General features: G+C 30.6%; 1 protein-coding gene across 1 annotated transcript in view; it reads left to right on the forward strand.

Annotated features, from left to right (window-relative positions):
- mmd (disintegrin and metalloproteinase domain-containing protein mind-meld) overlaps positions 1-27,232 on the forward strand; it is a 673,422-nt gene that overhangs the window by 596,088 nt on the left and 50,102 nt on the right. The window lies entirely within an intron of this gene.

Here is a 27,232-nt window from a genome sequence, read left to right on the forward strand (position 1 = left end):
ATTTCGAAAGACAAAACGGAATACAAAAAGGCTAGCGGTATTGGGGAGGAAGGGAAGATGACGAATTGCTACAAAAAGTCGAATCGCTGATCTCTTCTCAGAAAAAAAAGCAAGTCGGCTTAGGGGCAGGTATAATAACAGTAAATGGTATGCTGAATGGAAATGGAAAGGCTCTTAAGGGCGTGGAAGGGTCGGACTACGGGGACCGCTCAAGAGAACTGAATATACGGTTTACAGGCTAAGGAAATTCAAACCACCCTCCTTAAGTAGACTCATTACTTTTTGATAGATATTTCAACAGAGACAAAGATTCTCTTGAAGAAAGGAATATGAAAATCTAGACGTTTTAAAAGCTTATGGCCTGTCGGCATGTCTTTCACGTATAAAGGGTGCAATTAATTCATCGGTACATACCGAGACAGTTTACTTAACTTCTGTACTATTTTTACCTACTTCAGTATGCTCTATCAATTTATGATTGAATCTAACCAATAAATGACGCCGAAAATTAAGTTCGCGTTCCTTACTCAATTAAAATTTAAAATAGTTCTTTCATATTTCAAACCGGCTTCTGAGATAAAAAGTGTCTAAAGCGATTGTAAACTCAAATGAATCCCAACGCAAGCAAAAAATGTTAGCTTGAACACGTTTTTTAATGATTTGACAGTTACAAAAGGGTATGCTTAACTTTCGTCTGTATTTATCTACCAAGGTATTACAAATCCCATTCTTTTGAAATCTCGACACGTACACTTAGAAAGATAGTAAAACAGATGGAAAATAATATAATAACTCTATTATTTTTTTTATGGTTGCCTTTTTTTACGACTAGATGCTCTTATATGTTAATAGGGTAACATTTAACCACTGCATCTAGCCGTTCGGATTCAAAACTGACAGTTACGTCAGAATTTACTTCGATTTTAAAATTAAGTTATTTATCTCTAGTATTTTAAATAGGTTTAAAAAAAAAAGGTTCGCCACCTCAGAACAGTTTAAAAATAAGATAAATTTTAATTAAAGCAAAAATTGCTTGTCGAAAAAAAATTTTGGTCACTTATAACTAGTAGATGTGTTTACCGTACTTGATTTGTCAGTACATATCAATGTACCTACCTTAAAACTAAAAAAATGGGGGATCGGTCGCGTATCTTCGTAATCACTCGGGAGAATTTATCTTCGAATATACCGTCATGGTGAAAGTATGACGTCCTAAACTTCCCGTCGAAATTGCTGCCCAGGGCTGGTATTAGGAATCTTCTCTACCCCCTAGTGAGTGGTTAATTTGAGGATTTTTTTATGCGACAACGCTTTGCTTCCTATAATGGCCACACTGATGATTAAACGTCAAATAATGTACAAACATTTTTTTTAAACTAATACGGTTTGGTCAATTCAACCTAATTAAGTGTTTTGGGTAATGTTTAAAGTCGCAATAATATTCTTAATTAAAACCATCATGTTTGATTTCACGTGTTCATATTTATTTGACATTTAATCGTTAAGTGTGGTTGGTCATGCTCGAAGTAAAGTGTAAACGTATGCAAAAAAATAAAAATTCCCAAATTTATCACTCTCTAGAGGTAGAGAAGATTCAGAATAGCACCCCTGTTAATTCCAACACTTTCGTTTTTTATGTGTCTTCTCGAAGCGGTTTTTCTTATGTATTTAATCATTTAGCTAACGAGTAGAAAATACGTGAAAATGTTTTTCTTTCGATGTTTAAATAATTGCCAAATAATATATTTCTATTAGATGTTATTTCAACGTTTATACTCTACTCAAAGTTAATAATGTTTGAATATTAAATACAAATACTCGTTTTGGCTCTATTTTTTGGATTCAAGTTGGAAATTTTCTGATATATTTTTTTAGTGAATTAAATTGGATCAGAGTTATTTCAAAGTTGAATATTTATATATTTTTTCTTCATATTTTAATACCTGATATGATGATTATTATTATGATTGTATTTTGTTTTTATTATTACTTTTTTTGAAATCCAATTGTATCTATTTAACATAGAACTTTAAGTCCCATAAGTTGAGAGTTTTGTTCATAACATGGGTAGATCTTTTTTTTTAAATAAATAAACTGAATTTTTAAATATTTAAAGCATTAAATTTGTGACCAAACATTTTATTAAATGTTATTAAATATTTGTTTATAACCACTCACCGACTTTTCTGTGTCTACCAGTTTCGAGACTTCTTCAGGATACCAATTAAATCAACATGCTAAACCCACTATACACCTACACCATAGTTGTTGCACAAAAATATAAAACCAACACGACATGCATTTTTATAAGCACATGCACTGATTAGGACAAACATTCACTGATTAGATTATGAATTTTTATTTTTTTATTTATGCTTTATTAAGTTAGTTCATAACATCTTAAGAACTAATATAAACTTTGAATAACATTACAATTTTTTCATCAAAATTTCTCAATAACATATTTTTTCAAATTAATTTTGAATATTTCAATCTTATCTGTCTCCTTTATTCCTTCAAGTGACTCATTGTACAGCTTTAGTACTTTGTTTTGAGATTCTGTTTTCTCCTCATTGATAATTTTATCTTTTTTTTATCCCTTGTTTCATATGTATGACATTGTTGGTTAAATTTTATTAAAGTTTTTATTTCATTCACCCCCTTAATTATTTCATGTATTAAAATTGCTACTATTTCATGTGGTTACAATAAAACACATTACTTTTTTTATATTTACAGGTGCAATTAAAGTAAAATACAACTAAAAAATATTAATGCAACGATAAAAAAAATCTGGTCTATTTTAATGATTGTTTAAATTTAGAAAGAGTAACACCAAAAAACTCCAGATCCTGTCTCGAGTTTACAATACAATCGCGACATCGGGAATGGAAGCCATGGTTTGTTCTGTGCTGATCGGCTCATTATTATTTCGCAACCAGCAAATAGAAGCATTGAATTCCAAGTGTTCCAGTAACGATAGTACATCAATCAACCATTTTGTAAACTTAATATAAATCTTTTAATTGTTTTTGACAGTAATCACTTATAATATATATTTTTAATGCATTTTAATATGTATACCGAACTTTTTTTGGCAATTTGAAATTCAATGGGAATTTTTGAAGATTGACGAACATATTTAGAATTTTATTTTGAATAATAAGGTATCGCATTGTTATCAATTAACAATTAGTGACTACATATAATATAATTACTATTCAATCCTCTATCATTTGATTCAATTAATTAAAACTAGTTACACGTTTCTAAAAACAATCAGAATTGGGAAATTTTATTATAGAGGCGGCCCCAATAAGCGAAAACTGTTTTTTTACTCTTTTTACTGTTGTTACATGGAATGTGCAAATAAAAATATCACTTTTTGTGGAACTTTTCCGGATTAAAAGCTCCGAAGCTTTTCAAAAACAGGTTTTCCGGTGAAATTCTATTCAGCATCAAAAACAAAACGGAAAATGTACACAATATACACAGGTCGTGAAAATTGGAAAAAATCTCAAAGTTTAACGATGGCCAACCCAAAACAGTTAGTCAGGAAGTCATTTTCAAATAAGTTCGTAGCTGTACCTGCTTTTAATGAAGCTTATTGAATTTTAATATATTTAAACATATGTTGATTACATTTTTTTTAAATTTAACAGAAAAAAATAAAATTGGTGATTTTTTAACATTCCAATAGTTTTTTGAATAATGTGTTCATGCATAGAAGGGCACATTGCTTTAAATAATAGCTTTTAATTTATCAAAAATATACTGGAGTGAGTTGGTCAAGGTTTGTAGTTCCATATTTAAAGCTGTTTGAATTATGGGATTATGTAGTGCTTGGAAATATAAAAAGGGTTTATAATGCCTTATTGTTATGCTTAAATACATATAACGTTCCTTTGTTGCGTCATGTAACTGGAAAATCAGTTAACACTCATAAAAGCTAAAAGACAGACTACGAATAACTTATTTTTACTTATAAGGGCAGTTTTAAAAAATACTATTTAATTTTCAAATCGGGTTGTGGTCCCGTGTTTAGAGACGTGGACTCACGTAACAGAGGTCCGAGGTTCAAACTCTCCTTTACGTCCACTCAAATACCATTTTCTAAAAGTCAGTTATTAACAACTCGTTGAAAATGGCTACCAAAATCAAAATATTTTGGTAAATAGGAACGTAAATATTTCTTTGAAAAAAGATTTTGGTCAAGTACATGTGTTTCCGGTTGAAACTTGAATTTAAATCCGATCAATAAACTTAAATATGTAAAAAAAAAAACATCACTTATTACCTCTGCAAAAACGTCGTGAAATAGCTGATATAATTTACATATTAAAAATTGCCTCTGGTTCTATTGACTGTTTTGAACTACTATGCTGCTCTATTAATGTTCCTTCCAAAGTTCTAAGGAATAACCTTCTTCGTATTCCTCTTTTTTCATCTAATTATAGGCAAAATTCATATTTATGGTAAACTTTTAATAATTTTAATGTAATAACCAAATCAATAAACATTGATTTATTTGCGAATAATCATAATGACGTGCGGCGTTTGCTTTTAAAATGATTCGTAGTGTTTTTTTCTTTTCTTTTGGATTTACATTAAATTAATGTTCATTTCATGTTCGAGAATCTTTTGAACTTACTGTGACGCTACTAGTGAAAACCTGTAGGTAATTGGCTTATTTGTAATTTGTTCTGTTTTAATAAAATAAATATCGCTGTTGGCTATCCAAATAAAAATAAAAGGAATAATAAAAAAAAAAAAAAAATTCAACATTATAGTTACTTTTCAAAAAAAATCTGGATCACGTTAAACTTACAATAATTTAATGTGTATTGGCACATTTCTAACGTTATACAAAATTAGAGGATCATAAAAAATTGACTTTTGACGAAGAAAACATATTTGAATATTTTTGTACGACAAAAGGTTTCAACGAGCAACCAATAATTTATTGACAGTGTTTTCTAACACACGTTTCTAGGCGTGCCCTGAAAAAGGTTTTCATCTAAATTTAGGAGAATCAAACCAAAATGAAAACTCTTCAAACGAGTCTAAAACAAGTCAAATAATATTTTTATTCTCGAATATAAAAGTGAAGATTCCGTTAAACGCAGTGAGTTGGCAGTTCTACCGGACACGGCCATTAAAAGTTTCAGCAATTAATCTCAAATTATCTACGGAAGTTTAACATGTAGAAACTGTGCATCGTCTACCAGAGTCTACTTCGTATACTGTGAGAGTATTATTTCTCAATCTTTTTATTATGGCGACTCCTTAAAAGACCACTATATTTAACAAAGTAATAACGTTTGCTGACGTTTTGCATTACTTTCAAAAATGCATTTCAGGAGGAACAATAAATTTAAACCATGTAGTTTCTGCAACACAATATCGATAATTCGGAATAAATAAGTAAGTTGCGCAAGGTGACAATGCTCCTTCATGGCATTGGTCGTAGGGAGTCAGAAAAATTGACGCATGCCACGGATTGGAGATTCTTACTAGCTGTTGAAAATAAAATATAAAAATAAGGAATAATTAAAAAATATATATTTATAGACGGCAACTATGAAGTTTCGCATTAATAAATTGTCAATGTTTTTATGAATGTATGTATGTGTATGCGCATGGGTGTATGTATGTGTGTGTGTATATATGAATGTATATATATATAAATGTATGTGAATATATGTATGTATATGTATCAAAATGTGTATACGAATAAGTTTATATTTTATTTGTCTGTGTTCTCTATTAATCTGTTAACTATTTTTATATATTAGAATGTAATTGCCTAGCTTGGAACGGGGTATGAACCCTTGTAAGCTGGGCAAAGTGAACGTAAAATTATATTTTGATAGAAGGTGTAAATAAATAAATTCGTTGTTTTCTGATTGGTTTTACCATTTCTACTAGTAGTGTTCAACTATTTTTCGGAAATTAAATTTGTTGGTTGTGAGTCTCAGCAAGAAATTAAAGAATCAATTAATTAAAATTAAAATTACGTCGTCTTTTTTGCACCGCTTTATTTTTTTAACGAATAACCAACTAGTTGCGGTAACACATTGCCTTCTCCAATGTTATTCACAAACTGATTAACCCTTAGTGTTCAGCCATAGTGGCGAGTGTTTTGCAGCGCGGCGCGGGCGCGGTAAACCAAACATGTGGTAACTAGTGGCGACCGCGCGGGCTGAAAACGCTCGCCACTATGGCTAAGCACTTAAGAAGGAAATAAGTTGCAGAATTGGTTGGTAAAAATATATTCCATTTTCTTTCAAATATCTCAAATTTCTGAGAGTCGCGACCCCCAGTTGAAGAAATATATTCAGACTGACCTATGTGAATTATGCGGGAGGTAATGGCTATTTAAATCGACATTTCATAGATTTATACTCTTAAGCGTAGTCGAAGAAGAGAAAAACTAAATTTACGGAGCAATTTAGGTGAAACATTCATTCGGTCTTAATTTAGCCGGGTCTTTTACTCAAACACAGATAGTGCTCCCTTTTTATGGAATTGACAATAAATTATGGGTACATTTATAATCTTACACGTTTTTAAGGTAAAATAAACGTTTTGACTAATCTAACTAAAGCCGACTAAACTACTCATAAATTAGTAGTTTTACGTTTTGGTCATTAGTTACTTTGTAGACGTCGCTTAGTACGTAACTGCCGATTTATATTCAATTATGCCCTATTGTGTCGTTTGTAAGTGTCAAAATACTGCTGGGATAAAAAGGGAATAGGGTGGAATCACATTTAATGTGTAAGTAGTGGATTCACAAATAATAATATTTATGAATTCGTTTAATTTACCGTCAGTCAGATTGTTAAATAAAACAAGGCCGACATTTTGCTAACAATATTTTGAGTTTGTTCAAATTTTTGTAGACAAGGACTGGATTCAACTCTCTGGGGAGCTGTTTATATTAACATATTACAGCAGAGATGAAGAACATTAAGGAGAAGGTAATATAGAAGTCTAGGCATCTATAGGGCTGATGACCTGTCAATGGCTGGCTTAAGTGGCCACTTTGCACACTGTTTTATATTCACCATTCTGCCCATATTTGAACATCTTTATTCTCTTAAATGTTCTTCATCTCTGCTGTAATATGTTAATGTAAACAGCTCCCCAGGGAGTTGAATCCAGTCTTTGTCTGCAAAAATTTGGTCAAACTCAAAATATTGCTGATAAATCCACCTGGTCCGTGAAGAAGTATAGAAATTTAAAAAATAACATTTTCAGGCGTTGCCTAGTATGTAGGTGAAATAATTCAATTAGATGAATCTCACCCGCATAAATAACTAAAGAACTAGCACTGTTATTCATACAGCTCTCGGCTCAATACACATAAATATAAAGCTCGCTTTCAATAGAGACATCCACCAGTACAAAATTCGATAGTAAATCACATTTATATTGGACCAGTGAAGTCTATCAAGTTTGGTACTGGATCTTTGCAATACATAGGCTTTAAACAATTTAATAAATTGCCACAGTTGTTTTAAAGTACCAATTTCAAAACACTGACACAGGACGTGCGAATTGAAGAATTATTTTTTTCCAAAAGTACTTCGAATGAATAATATTAATTGATCCAGAGAATGCGCATCTTGAATATGTATTTTTTAAATATTTTACCTTTTTAGCTTGTTTGTGTAATGTTTATTAAATGATTTTTTATGCTTTTTTATACATTTTTAGCTTTAATTATACATCAACGGTTCAAAGAACCTTTTCCAATAACAAGTTTTACAGAAATAATTACAGTAGTGAACAATTCATTATGTAATACATAATTTGAAATATAAAAGAATAATTAAAACTAAACAACTTAGAGAAAATAAAATTAAAAAAAAAACAACAAAAAAGTAAAAAAGAAACATAGCATATCTAAGATTGCGAATAAAAGACAACAATTTTCATGAGAAAATCTTATTTAATTTTTGTTATTTAAAAAAAAAAAAAAAAAATATTATTTATTTATTTTATTTTTTTTTTTTTTATTTTTTATTTTTTTTATTTAATTGACATATACGGCAAATCTGCCTTTTACAAAAATCTATAATATTAACATATTTGACTTAATTATTTATAAACAAAAATTATACAACATATTCAGGAGAAGATATTAATATATTTGGTTTAATGATTAAAAAAAAAGGTATATAAACAAAAATCTTATAACATATTCAGTAGAAGTTTAAACAGTTTAATAATGTAATATATATGTATGTAATTAAAATACCATTTTCGTACTCTTTTAGTTTGTATAGGTATATTTATTTTTTTATTTTTAAAATCGTTTTTATTTGGTAATTTTTTATTATTAAAATTTAAAGCATTAACTTTGTGGTAAAACATTTTTATAAATGTTATTAAATATTTGTATTTAACCACTTTCCGACTTTTCTGTGTCTCCCGGTTTCAAGACGTACCCGTTTCTTCATTAGGACACCAACTAAACATCAAACTAACATGCAAAACCCACAATACACCTTCACCATAGTTGTCGGACAAAAATATAATACCAACACGACATGCATTTTTATAAGTAACCCTTACATGCACTAATTAGGTTATGAGAATATTTTATGTCGTGGGAAAAATAGTTTTAAGAAGAGGGACGGGATGAAGAGAGGGGCGAGAATTTAATAGGTTTATATTAGCTTGTATTATTTACCTACATTTAATTTTAAATACATTTTTATTTTTATTATTTAATAGATTGTATTATGCATCGATAATTTTCATACCATTTTAGCTTGTGTTTTGTATATTTTGTAATTTTTCAAACTTTTTATACTCTTTTAATTTGTATTATGTATGTTTATATCATTTTAAAAATTTAATCACATGCTTTTAATCTGTATAACGTAAATATTTTTCTTAATACCCCATTATTTTTTCTATTTTACATACGTTCTTTTTTATACTCAGAATAGCTTAGAACTTAAAAGATAAATTTATGATAATTTTATTTTTATTTTTTTGCGATAATTTGTTGACTTATAGTGTATCATAAATTTTTTTCTGCTTTTGTAAATAATGTTTTTTTTATACTATACGAAATTACGGATAATATGTTTTTAATTCAAATATTTTTTTTTAAATGTAAATACGAGTACTGTACGTACATGACTGACATCTGAGGTGTTTCTTGCATTTCGTAGTTTTTTTTAATCTAAAATATCTACTTGATGTTACTATATTATGATAAATAATTCATAGTAAAAATATGCAACTGTACGAGTATTTTATCACACTGCACTGCAACCTTTATAATTAGAATCTTGTTATAACACGAAACACGAAATTATAAATAAATCACTGAAATTACTTGGCTTCATTAACAGAATATCCTCTGATTTTACTAATGTCCGTACAATCAAAACTCTTTATTGCTCAACTGTTCGCCCTCTTCTTGAATATGCCTCAGTGGTCTGGTCTCCATTCTATGTCAATCGCATAAATCACATTGAATCAGTCCAACATCGCTTGCTTCGAAAAATAGCGTGGATGCTTGGACTAGAGAGAGATAATTATTCTTATGCTGAAATAGAGTCAATGTTAAATATTTCTAGTCTACAAAAACGTAGAACTAATATTGACTCTATATATGTTCGGCATACTAAATGGTATAATCGATGTTCCATCATTACTGGGACAAGTAAAATTCAATATTCCGACTCGTAGATTGAGAAACAATGAAGTACTGTTCATCGATCAGCATAGAACAAACTATGGCCTAAATTCTCCAATGACCCGCCTTTGTCGTATTGTTAACTCAAGACAGGATCTGGACTTTTTTGGTTTAAGTTTACAACGATTTAAACAAGCACTAAATAAATAGTCCAGATCTTGTCTCGATGTCCCTTATGTTTGTCAATGCTTCTTTCTTTTTTCTTTAAATGTTTTAAACTACTCTTTTATTGTAATATTTAAACCTTATAAATTGTATACATGGACAATGTCCGTTAATAAATAAATAAATAAATAATAAATATTAAATTTATTTACTATTACGATAAAATTATCTATTTAGGCATCAATTTTCGAAGTCACAGCATTTTCATGAATAAATCTCTCTTGATGTAAAGATGCTCTGGTAATAAGTAATTTAAGGAATGTAATATATTTACACACAATAAATCAATTATATGAATGTTTTCAAATTAAGAGAGCTCCTGTCGTATCATTGATTAGTTGCTTACGGTTTAAGTGATAACTCTCCTTACTCTCCCAATGTTTAAAAATAAAGCTCTAAATAATACGTATTTTAAACTTTTGGCGCTGTCTATCTAAATAAAACACTCCAAATGTTATTAAAATATTTCCACTTATTTTAATATTCTATTACCACGTATATCTTGGGGTATTTAAGAAGCAGATATTTTCAAAATGGCGTTGTGTCTACCCTCTCAATGTAAGTTACATCTCGACGTTCTAGTGATGGCAGAGATACGAGTATTCAGTTAAGGGCTTGTCAAGTTTACCCAAGTATGGAGGTTAGATCAGTAAATGGCGGCTTAACTTGTCATTTTAGAGACCCAGCCTAACTGATCATCTACTCCTGAGTCGGAAGACAAGTTAAGATTAAAATAACGTTTTTTTCAAACTCGTTAAGGACATTAAAGTTTACCAAAATTACGTATAATGATTAAGGTTCTTGTATAAAAATATCGTTCATTTCAAGGTATTCGTAAAATGAGTTATTTAATGTTTATTGGATGCTTTAAAAAATCCTAAACACAAAACCATTAGCAAAAAATCATCCGGAGGCCAATCTACTAAACAAAATGGATTTTTACCCTTGAAAATAGACGCACTTCTTGAATTTATTTTATTTCATTTATTTATTTTTAGTTACATTGAGAACATTACGGAAAATCCAATTAATTGTCAACACATTACAAAATATACATAAACATAAAATATTTATTAAATAGAAAAGAGAAAAATAAAAGTAAATTATCATGTAAAATTGACATACATATTACAATTTGCAAATTGCCCTCCTAAGAGTAATCCCACTGTCATGAAATATATCGACATCCGAGGCGATACGATTGAATAACACGATTGCTTATTCAATTAACTAACAAATTATTCAATAATTAAGTAGACTCTTAAAACCTACTTTCCAAAATTAATTTCGATGTATCGATTTGCGTGAAACGAAATAAATATTAATTCCATTGGCCAGTCTGTAGCGCTAACTATGCACAACACTCTTTCCTCTATCGTTCTTGTTCAAACTACTTTTGTTTTTAGCTTTTTTAAAACCAAACTACGACTCATTGTTTATGGCTGCGATACACTCCCACTTGCTTATTGATAATGCACATGCTCACACATACCGGAACACTTACTGTTATACAAATACACACAAACGCATCCCCTTACGCGCACGCGTACATTTCTGAATGTACCATTATTAAATATGCATGCGTATTATTTAGAAATGTCGCTGGTAGGTCTGTCAACCTTATCATAATAATGGAATTTAATCATTGTTGATAATAAAATATTAAAAATAAATAAGTATGTCAATCGTTATGTAATCAAGTAAAATATATTTTTCCTTAAAACGATGCAACAAATAATGAGGAAGTTTACTGTTTTTTTTAAAATCTTTTTTTCATTTTGTACATATAAAATTTTCAGCGCTATGAGTTTTTCAAGTTTTGCATTTCTGAAATAACTCCACGTGTGACGTCAGAGGTTCTTTTCTGCTTTTTCTCGATCAGTTCTGCCCATTGGTCCATTGACAACAAGCAATTCGAAAATCTTCCATAACTCTCCTATCATTGGTTGATTTATATAACCCTATGATGTCGTTCAAAGCGGTTCGTTTTTGTTAAAATATTATATTTTTAAATTCGTACATTTTCAGGAAACTTTGCCGTACAATTTAATGCTCCAATTTTTACCGCTCGCAAGAAAACATTAATTTCATTCAATTTCCCATAGGGCTGAAGTTACTTATTGAGGATTTTTGTTAATGCGATTTTTTTTCTAAGTCAAATTTTTAAATTTAATTAACTTCCTGTTACTGGTATGTAAAATGTTTTTTTAATTAAAATTATGAACATCTCACAATATATCCTGAATCTGATTAACTTCAAAATACCGAATCGAGTCACTAGAAATACTGAGTTGTATGCACGAAACTCTCCGATTCCGTGTTTACATTCTCACAAATTTACTTGTGATATGGACATTTTTAAAACAAAAATTATTCATTTTAAAACGTTTTAAAATGCATTGTTTAGAACTAATTATTTAAGTCGTAATAATTTTTTTGTTTTCATGCAATTTTTTCTCTGTTTTTGATGTGTGAATTCTTATTATCTTATCTCTTTCTAAAATTAATTTATCAAATATTTTTGTGTGCCATATATTATATTATTATCTTATATATACTTACAACTAACTAATTTTTATTATTTGTTTTTAACATTTATTATAATACCATTTTTTTTCGCTTACATTCTTTAGAAGTTATTTACAGTTTTCTTTTCAATTCTAACATTTTTCATATATTCATATTTATCTTTTTTTGTTTTTTATTATGCAAAGTTTCACCTTTTATTTTGCATTGCGGCAAGCTTTTCTGTTATCTACATGTTTACACAAAAAAGTGTTGTTTATTTTTAAGATTATTACTTTCTATGTTTGTACTTACCTGTATTATTTTTGTAAATGCCCCTTGGGCGTATTGTAAAATTAAATAAATAAATTTTAAAAATTAAAAAAAATATATATATATATTGATGCCCGTTTACATGAAAGTACAACAGTATATTTGTATTACTCGTAAATACACAAAAGAAAAATAAAACCAAATATCATTATTTAAATCATATCGTATCAAAATTAAAAACATGTCATGTATAATATATCTAATTAATCCTTATTATTTACAACAAATTGATACTTGATTTTGACTAAATAGTTTTTAAAAACTCACAATATTGTTGGAGTACGGACTTACTATGTATATATTTTGCTTCGTTAATGAAACATTCGGAAAATATTCATAACTAGATATATTACAAACTTTGAAAGAAAACGTCATGAAAAAAGTGTTACAAAAGAAATATTAGATATTTTTTATTTCAGACATTACACCACTATGAACTTTTTTATTTCATACAAACAAAATAAATAGAAAAAACCAATCAGATGTGTGATATCTAGTCTAAAGTATAAAATTCACTATGTGAATGTTTATATCTATACTTGTGTATATTGTGTAGTATTGTATTTTTATTAAGTACAAATTGCGTCTTTTGATAAAGCGTTTTCCCAGACTCGACAAAATATCAAATGTAAGAAAACTAAAAGACCATGAAAGCGACATGTACTCGTACATGCGATGTCAATATGTCCCATAAATCAAATTAATCATAAGTTTGTTTTGATATGAGTATTCTTTCTTTGATTGTACACAAACCCTGTTTTATTTTAATTTATACGATTGTTTTTTATACAATATTTAGTGTTAGCAAATCGATGGTAGTCTCACTTCAAAAAATAAAAAAAATATCTATCACTCATATCTATTTTATTTATTTTTATAATAATTTCTTTTTTTTATCTAAATAAATATTTTGTGTTCTTAAGATTTATCCAAATATTTCAATTGAGGGAGCCATTTTCAACGAGTTGTAAAATCTCACTTTAAAAAAATGGGAACCACTTGTGGTAGAGCAGGTTACGAACCTCGGACCTCTGATCCGTGAGTCCGCGACACTAGCCACAAGACCAAACCCAGTTTTTTTTTATTTAACTTATTCTGGCAACTTCCGAAGGTCTGGTTACTTTTAACGGTTTTCGAAATTGATCTAACAAACAATTAAATGTCCTGAAAATGACTTATAATTTGTTACATTTAAAAAATACTACTTCATATTTTTTTACTGACAATAAAAATCTACAATATCAAGTATTTTTTTTATTACTTTAATGATTTTAAGAGACGTTTAAACACTAAGTAAGCTTCATTAGGACAAATTTAACTATGACAAGGGTCCTGCAATACAGTGAACACATTTTTACTTCTCCTGTATGTCTCGATAGTGTGGCTTTTATGTCCATAAATTTATCGCACATGTTTTCCTCGTTTTGCGTGCTTTATCACTTTACAATTAACGAACATTTTGACAATACTTTTTATCAAACTTTTTTTATCCCAGAAGGCTTTTTACTATTGATTAGAGGGACATTAATTTTCGTAGCCTTCCTAGTGCATGTAACAGGTATTATGAAGGTGTATAACAGGATTGGTATGTTAGAGTCATTAATTACGGGTACGTCTCGAAACTGGTAAACAAAGAAAAGTAAGTAAGAGGTTATAAACCATTATGTACTTATGTTTATTGATATGTTTTAACCACTGCATAGGGGGTAAATTAAAAATGATTGCTACTATATTATTTGATAATAATATATCCTAACTATTGCTTCCAACAATTGTTTTTATTATTTAAACTGTTGATATTGAAATATTTCTTAATAAAGTAAGATTTTTTTAAACGTAGTTCCTTACTGTTCGCAGTTGTATTTTTTCAGACGTTAACATAAAAACGAATAAATTGAAAAACGACTTAGCTACGAATAAAATAATAAAAGTTGTAGCACCGTTTACGAAGTTGGAATAAAATATACGAATTACTACAGCCCTGTCCCTCGTTCAAGGTTTTAGTGAAAATATGTTTTAAAAAATTTCCCTAACTTTCGGATGAATAAAAAATATACACGCCAAAGTTTCACGGTTCTCCCGGGATAGAACTTTCTTGGTCCGAGAATTTTTTACGCTTTTCATAAACAACTCATGCTTATTTCTTCGTAAAATAGCTTCATATACACTCCTCTACACGACGTACGATTGCGTCACAATTTTCCCTACGTGACGATAGGTTATTTTACGTATACCTACATTACAAAAATTACCACTTTTTTTTAATTCCCCCATTTAAACCTTTAGCAGAAACAGGGTATTTTCGGGAATCATCAATAACGTGGACGGTATATTTAATATTTAGATCAGATTTTAATGGTATGACTATCAGTGCATAAAAAAATAATTTTCATTCATTTTCGGCACATACTAAACGGCTCCGTATTTGGCGTCAGTCCCGTCATTTTGACGTCAAACGTCGTGACTCCCGAGTGCGCTTCTAATAAACATTGTGTACAAGGATGACGCGTTAGCGTAATATATGTCGTTTGTCTCATAGAGCGCGAAAGGTTTTCAAGTTATTCAAAATATGCGTATTTTTAGCCATTGTAGACATTTTAATCGACGCCACTCGGAAAAAAAATTCATCACCATAGTATTTTTTTGGTTATAAAACGTGAAAAAAACCTATCACGGATATTGCAATGGTAATTTTTATAAAAACATGCCCTTTTACTTATACTTGTTTCGTTATATTTACTAGATACACTTAAGCTTATTTTCCCATTTTTGTCTTTCTATTTACACTGTGTGAATAAAACCAAAAAATATATTAAAAAGTTATATGTTCATAATTAAGGTATGGACAGTGTCCATTGGACATATATGATTTTTGTTGTCTGTGTCCAAGCAAGTGAAAAATTTAGTTTTGTGTGTCAAATAGTAAAACTCGTGAAAAAGGAAATTTAGTGAAAAATACTCCACCTCGTCATACGTCACTCGTCACTTCGAGTAGCGGATGGTGCGTTCGCCTGCTATGCTTGAGGTCCCGGGTCGATTCTTGCGAGGTTATTAACTCGAAACGTTTGTTTTAAAAGGTGGTTTCACACTGATGTATTACATTGTCTCTAGGCGTTAGATTGATCACCTTACCTTCCAATATCAGTTTATAAAAAAGCGATTTGCGGATTTGGAATTGTGATGATTATTTACAACACTACAACTTGGCCACAAACCCTTTGCCTGATTGAAAACCCAAAAGCTGAATTTCTTGGAAGGTATCCAAACCGCACAATCCTAATCCCGGGATCAGAAAAATATTATATTTTCTTTCTATGGACCTTCTGGAAAACAATTTAACTATTAGCCATGTATTTGAAAATATTCAGAACAAAGAAGGCTTTTTAAAATACACCTGAACGTCTTTTTACATGACGCAAAAACGAAAACGAAATCGAAAAAAAAAAAATATTATTCGACAATGCCGACCAGTAAAATAATTATCCTTACTATTCGTTTTAGGAATTCCCTGCATCCCTCTTTTACCTGATGCAGTGAGATATGCGAAAGGGAAGGGTGATTTTTAGTAGTATTTTTCTGTCACTATTAAAAAAAATAAAGGTGCAATAAATAGGGAACGATTTTATCGTTTGAGTTAATGAATTTTTTTACTTGATTTGAACAACTCTGTAGCTTTTTTATTTCTGATGATTTATTTGTATTTATTTTATTTATTTCCATACACAAGTTTATTGTACATTATTTGAGACATAAGTCTCAACTCCATGGGACTAAAAGTCCTGTATTGAGATGGGACTAGCAATCAGTTGACACAGACACATGAGTATATCACCACAAATATAGAAGCAAAAACAAAAAAAAAAATTTTTTAAATATATTTATATACATATATACGGCACATCAATATTTTTATTTATTTATTTTATTTTATTCAGAAAACATAGTCATACAAAATAAGTATTAAAAACAACAATTTTTTAACATAAAAAGACCAATTCAGTTTTCATAAATTATGCAAAAGATATTAACATTAAATGTGACAAAAAAATAAATAAGAATTTTACGTGAGAAAAGAATAATTGTTGACATTTGCGTTTTCCATGGAGGTAATAAATTAAAATAAATAAAAAATACCGAATGTACACTCCGAGCCATCCACGCACACACATGAACGCACATATAAAACATACACAAACATATACATTACATGCGGCACATATACATAGCATAAATCACTCAAGATGCACATTCAGCAAATATCCCAAATAATCGACCCCATGAAGAAATTTTCTGTACAAATGCAACGTGCAGTTAAAAATGTCTACATCAATACTGAGTCCGTTATAATTTCTACAGGTACGTCTAATGAATGAATTTGAGGTATAATTGTTTTTACAAGTTGGTATATAAAAAGGGGAATTTAATCTAGTATAGCGAAGAGGACAACGGAAACCAATATTTTGTAAAAGATACGGCGAATCAACTATATTATTGAGAATTTTGAAAAGAAAAATTAAATCATATGTAAGGCGCCTTTTTTGTAGTGATTCTATATTAAAATTGATCAAAGATGCGCCGTAATTATTTTCAATGTTGCCAAAACGATATTCCAGGCTCCTTATAAATTTCTTTTGAATGTTTTTAATTTGATTAATATATACATTATATTGAGGGGACCATACTAATGAAGTGAATTCGAGTTGACTTCGCACATAAGTATAGTAAAGAAGTTTTAATGTATTTGGTAATGAGAATGGCTTGGAGATTCGTAAGATAAACCCTAGAAGTCTGTACGCCTTATCTACTATTGTATTTATGTGATCTCTAAATAAAAGCTTATCATCCATCAGTACACCCAAATCTCTCGCTTTCATTGAACGATTGTCAATTTTCCCAGATAGTTTGTAGTCAAACAGTATACTTTTTTTGTTCCGAGTAAATGACATGACAAGACAGTCAGTATTTATCAGTATTCAATAATAACTGATTCCTTACAATAGCGACAGATTCTATTTGAGTTAGCTAGAAGAACTACGCAATCATTTTTTGAAGACACAATTTTCAATACTTTACTGTCATCAGCGTACCGCAAAAATGTTAGTTTTGAATGCATAAACTTATATCATTGAAATAAGTAATAAAATTATAAATTTGCTTGTGATATAACGTCACAAATTGTAAAATACCCTAAATGCACCAGTTTAATAGTTTTCCAATATTTTGAAGACAGTTTAAGAAATTGAAATAAGTAATGTAATATTTCTCAAAGTTCTACCAATTTATATCATTTGCTATCATGATTCAAAGAATAACAGCTAGCTGAATATTATGCCATTTAAATAGTAACAATATTATGTTTCACACAGTAATTGAATGTCGCTGAGTTTGATATTCCTTTATCTGCGATGGGTGTTATTTGAGCCTCTCGCGTTCGCGTACCGAAATAGTCCTCGCTATTTCACACAAGGTGTCACCGTGTTTGTTTTGCGGTGAAGGAAATATCGCTGACGCGGGAAACTGTTGACTGACGTCACACCGCAGTATTAGGCGGAAGCTCTTGTCTATGGTTGATCCGTTCGATGGGAATCTATGGCTCTAGCACCCTGATTCCATCACCAAACTAAACACATCTACCGCCAAATTGATTTATGAATACGCTTCGCTCGAGAGTACCTAGATCAAACTTTATTTATAATGACCCTTTCAATGGGGATGTTCAGTGCTACTGGTTAATTAATATACGAAATGTTTTCTTGCGCGCCGTAAAAATTAGAGCATTTAATTGTACCGTGAAGTTTCTTGAAAATGTATGAAAAAAAATACTAGCTACTTTTAACGACGCCACTAGTTCTTCCAAATCAACCGATGATATAGAGTTGTGATAGATTTCCGGTTTAAAAGAAACCAACTTACCAATCAGCAGAACTCATTGAAAAGAAGGGAAATAGAACTTGAGACATGCATATTAAAAAAAATGCCTTCGTTTAATTACTGAACGTCCTCATTTTAATACAATGACTTTCTAAATGCGAGCTCTAAAATCAATATTAAATGCTAGCCTTTGAGTCTATGGTGATAATTTACCTTGTTTGTGTTTGTTTTTTAAACACAATGTGCACATATTAAAATTCCCGCCAAACTGCTGACTTAGTTTTTTTGCAAGAATTTATCTCTTCATAATTAACATAAATAGATACGTAATTAAAGTGAATTTAAATATAAGTTTATAAACTTACTAATTATAATACTTTTCACAAATATTTCAAATAAAAAACATGTGCTTCAACAAAATAAAACTAAAAAATAAGAGTAAAATTCCCTTTCAGGTAACGAAATGTAAACATAACAAACGAAAAACACTATTTTTGGAAGTAAAAATAAATATTTTTTTTACACTCTGAGTTTAGAATTTAGGAAAAAGGTTTTCAAAGCAACTTTAGCTTTATTTGTTAGTTTCACTTTTCTGTTTTTCGTCGGGCAGTCTATTTATTATGCATGGAAGTATATACGCCCTTCACTCAGTTCGTATTTAGCGACCTGTTTTCTGTAAATTTTCCTTTAACTTTTTGGCGCATTTCATTCGTATGGGATATCGCTGTTTTGCAGATATCTCGTAGAAAATATTCTGTAACCAATTGTACAGTAACCTACTTTAATTATAGTTCTTAAAATATCTTAATCGTGCAATTTCATAATGTTTATAAATACTTAAGCACCTACGTTTACAATACTGAGTCGATACTTATTTACATTCAAACACACCCTCACACATCCTCTCACACCCTAATACACACCCTTTGGTTACTTACAAATGTTTGAAGATAAACCGAGGATTTTTAAAAGGTCATCGGTTTAGGATTTGTACATGACTGTTACATACTTATCGGGTCCGGACTTCAGACCTTGCCACTCCAGTAAGCAGCCACAGATATCGCCTTGTCAGTGGCCATCCTCAAATCATTATCATCACAAGTTAACTGCATTTGTGGACACCACAGCAGATGAGGATCATCTTGCACCTCTCTACAATTACAGTTCATGTCATCTTCCTCCAGAAAACCCCACCTCCGTTGATTGTATTTGCACCTAGATACCCCTACTCTTAGTCTATTGAGAACTTTCCACGTAGGGAAGTCCAAACTGTGGGCGGTGTTTGTGCTTTCGGGTAGCATTATCCATAACCTATCGCTGAGTTCATCTCTCCACAGATCCTATGTGCGTTTTTCTGCAGAGGTCTCCAAGTCAGTTGTGACTTTGAGGAAACTTTTTTTTGATTCCAGCCTCGGAGGAGCCGTTCGATGGTCGTAAAAGAGGTGTCTAGGGTCATGGATTTGTTTATGTCTATCTGTATCCGCTGCTACGTTTCTCCTGGTGTTGGGTGGAGCGATTCCTATTATAGGATAACATTTGTGCACCGGTGTTGGCTTAAGGCAGCCGGACACCAATCGCGTCATGTCATTTACAGCAATATCCACTTATTTGGAGTGTGCTGACTTCTGCCAATTTATGACTGTTAACACCCCAGCATTAGTGGCGCCGCTCTGGAGACCGGCTCTGATTGGCACAAAATTTTGACAGTGTACCGATTGAAATGTGTAGAGTATAGGTACATATTCAATTTTTCACGTTCCGAATCCAAAGACGTCCTCAAATTCGTGTGAGTCATTGAATTTTAGGTCGTCAAATCTATCACGGTCCTCGAATACGGGGGAGTACTCACCCACACACACACACACACACACTCACACTCTCTCATTCTTGCTTATGTTACCTGTATATGTGTGGATATCTATTTTTGGTTTAATTTATGTTTTTTCCTTTTTACTATTTTCATTTCGTGTGTTACTGGTGGTATCTAAAATTAATAAAATAAAAATAAAGAAATAAAATGGCTGTTATACAACCCTAGTTTTGATTTCGATTTTGATTATAATAATATCAACGTAAATTTTTTGATCGATCAATACCCGACGATTTAAAATTAGAATATTATGTTACCATAAATCAATGGCAGACGAGATCATTTTAATTCAATTTAATGTGTATTTTTTTTGGTTTTTCTTATTGTCAACAGTTTTAATAAATATTTCAGTAAGTACACGTAGGGAAAAAAAATCAGCGTCATGCAAAATGCTAATTAATTATTGAAAATTTTAATTAAAATATTGTATTTAGTGGATTAAATTCTCGAAATTAAGTCTTATTTCAGCTTTCCTAAACATTTAAAAAATTACCATTAATTATTTTCTGCCATCTGACTGCCGGCATTTTAATATAACATTATTTAAATAACAGTATTATTTAAATGTTATCATTCCAATAAATGTAAGTATTACAGAAATACGAAAGCTTATACATTATCTGAATTTTAAATTGAAGCAAATCATTTATATGGAAAAGAGGTATTTGTAATAAACTGAAAGGCCAGTAGTGTTTTTAGTAATTTTAATACTTTTTTCTGTTTTCACACAAACATATGAAAACTGAGGGAGTTCTTATATAAATAATACCAATACCCTCGTTTTTCATGACAATTTTGAATTAGTTTTAATTTCACATCTTTTGCGAATAATCTATTTGGAATAAATTTTAATTACAACAAGAAACCACCACGCCGTTCATCCGTAGGGGTAAGCAGAGAGGATAAATTGCCATATCACTCTGTTTTTGCATACATACCTCGCTTTTTATACATTCATATATCTTCTCATGCAAGCACGCCGATTATTTCTACTTTCAACGTGTCTATCTTTAAGTATTTGTTGAATTTGTTGTGCCATGTATTTCTCGTTGTCTGCATCCATGAACATTCACATAATAACCAAATGTGAGATCACTGTGAATGAAGAGATTCTGAATCAGGTAGAATAATTTGCGTATCTGAGAAGTATGTTTACTAGGGAGAGAAAGGCTGAGAAAGATATTGAGGAGGGTGAGTGCCGGGAACAGGGTGAACGGTGCACTGAAATCTACATTGGCGAACAAATGTTTGTCGCGGGAGGCAAAGCTAGCAATTCACAATGGAGTTCTGGTGCCGACCCTAATGTATGGGAGCGAAATACAGAATTGGAAAAATAATTATAAAGGTGGGTGAAATGCTGTCAAAATGCGATCTTTCAGGCGAATGTGTGGTAAAACGATGTATGATAGGTGCACTCATGTCGAGATCCGTGCACTTCGTAAGGCTGAGACAAGCACTGTCGATATAATATTGCTTCGGGAATAAATATATAATATCGATGCTGTCTTCATTATTATTCATATACGTATGTATATCATCTTTAAATAAACTTAATAGAGATACTTAATAATTTGTAAATATATAACTATTGCTAATCGAAGCAAGAAATTATTTATTATTATGTTTATTAAATTACATATTCTACCATATAGATGTGTTCCTATTATTACTTAATTGAATTAGTTTGTATTTATTATGGCTTTCAATTAATTAACAAATTTAATTATAAAATAAAAAATAATTATTAATTTCATATCGCCATGTATTATTAAATAACTTTTCTGCATTCCATTTCTTAACATGTATATATGTTTATATTTTTTTATTATTATTTTTTTGTGTATTGTTTTGATTATTTTGTATTTTGTTTATTATGTAAATATTCTTATTATTATCACGGAATTTTTCAACAAGTCGGGACATAAAAAAATATAATTTTGCCATTATCAAATTGGGTATTGTGTGCATTAGATAAATAAAAATAAGTCAAAAAAAGGGTGCTACGTCGGTTTGGCCATGTAGCACGTGTACAAGATTTATTTTTCATTGAGTTTTCAAGAATTAAAGATTAAACGGCAGGTATAAGTTTGGAGGCTATTTTATGTTCTTGTTCAATAACGTTTTGTCAGCGCCCTCTGTTGGCCAGTTTTGCGTTTCGTGAGATGTTCTTGTTCAAGACTCTCCCTCCAGCTGATAAGCGATATAGCGAGGCGGCATGTGACTTTAGTCGGATACAAAATAATATCTTTCATCCAGCCAAAAAAACACACATATTAGCTCGTCAAGTTTTGTGTCGATTATAAATCAAGTTATAATAATTAATCTTTGGATGAAGCTTGCACAAATAGATCAGTGAAAAATAAATTATCAAAAGTAACCGAAGAAATAATATTAAAATAACATTTTGATTGTAAATTTATAAGGTATGAAATTCATTAAAAGTGTGGTCGGGCAAAGATCATTAATATGTCTTCTTTACCTCGTAAATAATTTCAGTAAATACAGTTAATAGTTATATTTATTTACCTACATTTTGTAGAGCACCTAATAGTTACAACCACTTCGGTTTCATTTGAGAAATAAACGATAGGTATCAAGAGCCAAAGGGTTCCTAGATTTTGATATTTGAACCTGAAACCATCTATTGAATCTACTTATAAGAGAAATCAAGAACATACTCGTATTTCGATTCAGTCTCTTGTATCTTAAGGGCAAGCTCGAGCGTCTAGAAACATATTTGGTATCCACGTATTTATTGAGTACCTACAAGATTTAATCCACTAGGGGTTATCAAAATACCCAGAGATAAAATTTTATGTTTTTTATCAAATTCAACAGGTGGAAAAAATTAAGAGATACCAAGGATATTTCCTTGAATGGATTGATATGAATAATTTTTTGTTTTATTTTATCAATTTTAATGGGTACATTACACACTTATAACATTTTTTTTTTATTTTACATTTTAAATCATATACCCCACCAAGCCATAGTCTGTGGCTTAGTGGTTAAGATATATATGAATACTAAATTTATTGTACAAAGATATATGTTAATAATATCTACAATTATAAAGACAATGAGTTTACAGATGTATTTAACAGCCGGAAAAATCAGTACAAAATTTGTAATGTTTTGTATTTATGATTTACCAAAATATTTTTTTAATTTTGGGCCCATTTTCTACGCGTTGTACACAACTTGAAATTTACCATACTTTTAAAAAATACAATTTATAATATTTCTTGGCTCAAATTTCAACAAAAAGGTTTCGAAAGTAGGTACAAACAATTAATTTTTTTTATAGTCACACTTTTTACCAAGCTCTTTCCTGTACTCTTTTCAATCTAATTACAAGTTTTTTATTTTATACTTACGCACATGCACCCTTTCCCTTATTCATTCACGCATACACACATTCACATACACACACATGGGTACAAACGTCACACACATACAATTACGTAAACTCTTTTCATATATATTATTCAATTTACGGTGATTTTTTTTTAATGAGCTCTAGTATTGTTAATATATTTCTACTTATTTTTTTATGTAATAGCTGTATAAATCCCAAATAAAATAAAACCCACTAGTAGAAAATGGGAATCAAGTTTGGGTAAGTGAGGTTTGAACCTCGGACCTCTGATCTGTTAGTCCGTATCACTAGTCACAGGACCACAACCCGATTATTTATACAATATAGTATTTTCTTGTAATATTTTTTTTCTAACTGCGTTGTTGCCCTTTATAGAGCACGTGTATCAGTAACCTCCCATAGCTCAGTGCGAGTTTCAACTCCTTACGTTAACCACGTGATTTTTGTGGCTGCTTTTAGTGAAGTTGTGTTTTGGTTGTGTGTCACGCAAAATGGAACAGCGGAATTTGGAGAAACGTTGTGCCATTAAATTTTGTGTTAAGCTTGGAGAATCGGCAAGTGTGACGTTTGAAAAGTTAAAACAGGCCTATGGGGAACATTCTATATCCCTAGCACAGGTTTTTCGGTGGCACAAATCATTTTTGGAAGGCAGAGAACACGTTGAAGACGAACATCGTTTAGGGATGCCTTCAACTTCGAAAACCGACGAAAACATCGAACGTATGAACACTCTTGTGAGATCAGACCGTCAGTTATCATTAATAATGTTGAGTAAACAATTTAATTTAAACCGTTTTATCGTTCATCAAATTTTGACTGAACATTTACACATGAGAAAGATCTGTGCCAAGATGTTGCCGAAAAACCTCACAATTGAGCAGAACTCCTCTCCCTCTCCATAACAGAATGTTTGACCTCTAAAGGTATTCCTGTGGTTCCCCAGCCCTCTTATTTACCTGACCTCAGTGCCTGTGACTTCTTCCTTTTCCCTAAACTGAAAAATGTCCTCAAAGGACGTCATTTCGGAACTTTAGAAAATATTGAGAGTGTAACAGACATGCTAAAGACTATATTGGTTGAAGACTTCCAGCGCTACTACCAATAGTGGGAACAACGTCTCTTTCGGTGTGTAGTTGCCAAAGGGAACAACTTTGAAGGGGATAACATTGATGTTTGAAAAAAATATAAACTTTTGTAAATAAAAAATCTGTCTCATTACTTTTCTGCCACACCTCGTATATTGTTTACGGATATTTATTTTTAATATATTGTTTATCATGGAGAAGATACTAATTACTATCCTAACTTTTAAATCGTACACGTAAATTAGTTTGATTAAATTTGTGTTTTAATTATTACAATTCAGTCGAATATATCGATCGGCGGATGTATGGCTATAATTAATAGGTGATGCGTCAAGTTTGAGATGTAATACAATATCTTACATACGATGACAGAAGTTACTGATTATGTCCTGTTCAACGGTAATTATAATGGAAATGGGATGGCTTCGTAAATACAGAATAAGGTTTTTTGCACTCTGATAGGGGGCTGTAACAGAATATCACCGGTTAAAGTTTTTACCTTAGCTAAAAATGAAGCCAGGTATAAAATCTTCTTGAGGCGTACCGCATACACACTTTTCGCTAGACAATTAATGAGACCCGTTTTAAAAGTATCGTCCAATTCACAGTGCACGGTAAAATTAAGGTGGATTAATATTCATTACCTATATTCTTTTGGATTTATCATAAAAATATTCAGCAACCCTCAGGTAAAAATTAAATCGTGCGAAAGGAAATCGAGTGGAGATTTATTGACCTCAAGATGAACGAGATGTTACGTTTACCTGACATTAAATAAATAAATATAATTTAAAAAACAAACGTAAAAGTTGAAACATTTATTTGAGTAAATCAGGCGGAGCCGAGTTTAGCCGGGCGAGTGAGGCACAACCAATTGAGTGTCGCAGATGTATTCTGCTGTTTAATTTGTCACCAAATGTTTTTTATTATTACGAATATACTGCGTAAGCATATCGCTTAAAGTCACATGAATGAAGTCAATCGGCTATGTGATCTTTAATTCCATACTTTCTTATTGAAGGCGCCACAATTTTTTGACTTCACATCGTGACTGTGGGATAAAGTAATGACATAACTATTGTGACATTGATTCGCTCGATCAATGCCTCATTTACTAGGTTGATGATTGGTCAGCTAACAGGCCAATAACGTTAACATTCTATAGTAGGAAACGCGCATTCGAAGTTTATTATGTTTTTAAGAAAAAGAACGTCGGCGTCATACAATTAAATATTTATGTGGTGATTACGTCCCTGAAAACATATTTAACCCTTAAAAAGACACCTAGAACAAAGTGGCATATAAAAATATCACCAGAGTTGTGGTAATAAAACTCTTTATTCTTAGACCAATTGAGTTTATTTCAAAGCACAATTAGTTTTGGAAGGCACAGATTCTTTTATCTACAGGTGTTTATAAAATCAACATTTCACTCTAGTGGTCTAAGAACAAAGTATTCCTTCGATATATTATATTATATATTTCTTCTTTATTCTTCGAAGTTAATGCCGATTTGATTAATGATAGAATTGAGGTCTTTATTTTCTCATATTCGGTATCAATAATAAGTATTATTATAAAAAATACCGTAATAACGTACACCGTAGATCAATCTTCCGCTCAGGTTTTTTTAATGCAATGGGTTTATTATCTTAAAAAAGAACATATTTTAATAGGTTTGCTGGACGTAAATCAAAACAAATTATATCTTCTATAAAAGGTTAAAAGCTAATTGTCAGTAGCACTAAACTGTAGCAGATCTCGATTTGTACGTGAAGTCAAGACGTTCAATCTCACTGTTTACTTTATGAATATACAAATATATAAAATATTTAATAAACTTTGTTTATTTATTGGATTTTTACTCGGTTCACCGACAGGCACTAATACAATTACATAGGCTTACCAAACATTCTAAAGCACTTCACGTAATATATATGTTTTTATAGTAGTATCTTCGCTGGTTAAAAAAAAACCAATATTTGATAACTTTCATATGAATATTACCTGTATTTTTTATATGTCGCCTTTTAACACTCATTGATATTTACCCAAATAATATTATATTATATTATTTATTACTAAAATATTTAATGCACTTAAAGCAAAACAAAATAGGACATAAAAGGATTATATCATAGAAATAAAGTACTAGTCTTCAAATTTGGAATAACCACTGACCAGTTTCATCGCTTTCACCATCTTCATCATCTTAGAGACTGGTATCTTTATTATAAAATTAAATGTCCTTTTTAAAAAGCAGTAAGAAAAGGTAATTCAAAATTGTGTATTGATTTTTTTTT

The sequence above is a fragment of the Micrasema longulum genome, unplaced genomic scaffold (genome assembly GCF_059751315.1).
Source record: "Micrasema longulum isolate JH-2025_06_02 unplaced genomic scaffold, ASM5975131v1 h1tg000222l, whole genome shotgun sequence".
Classification (NCBI taxonomy): domain Eukaryota; kingdom Metazoa; phylum Arthropoda; class Insecta; order Trichoptera; family Brachycentridae; genus Micrasema; species Micrasema longulum.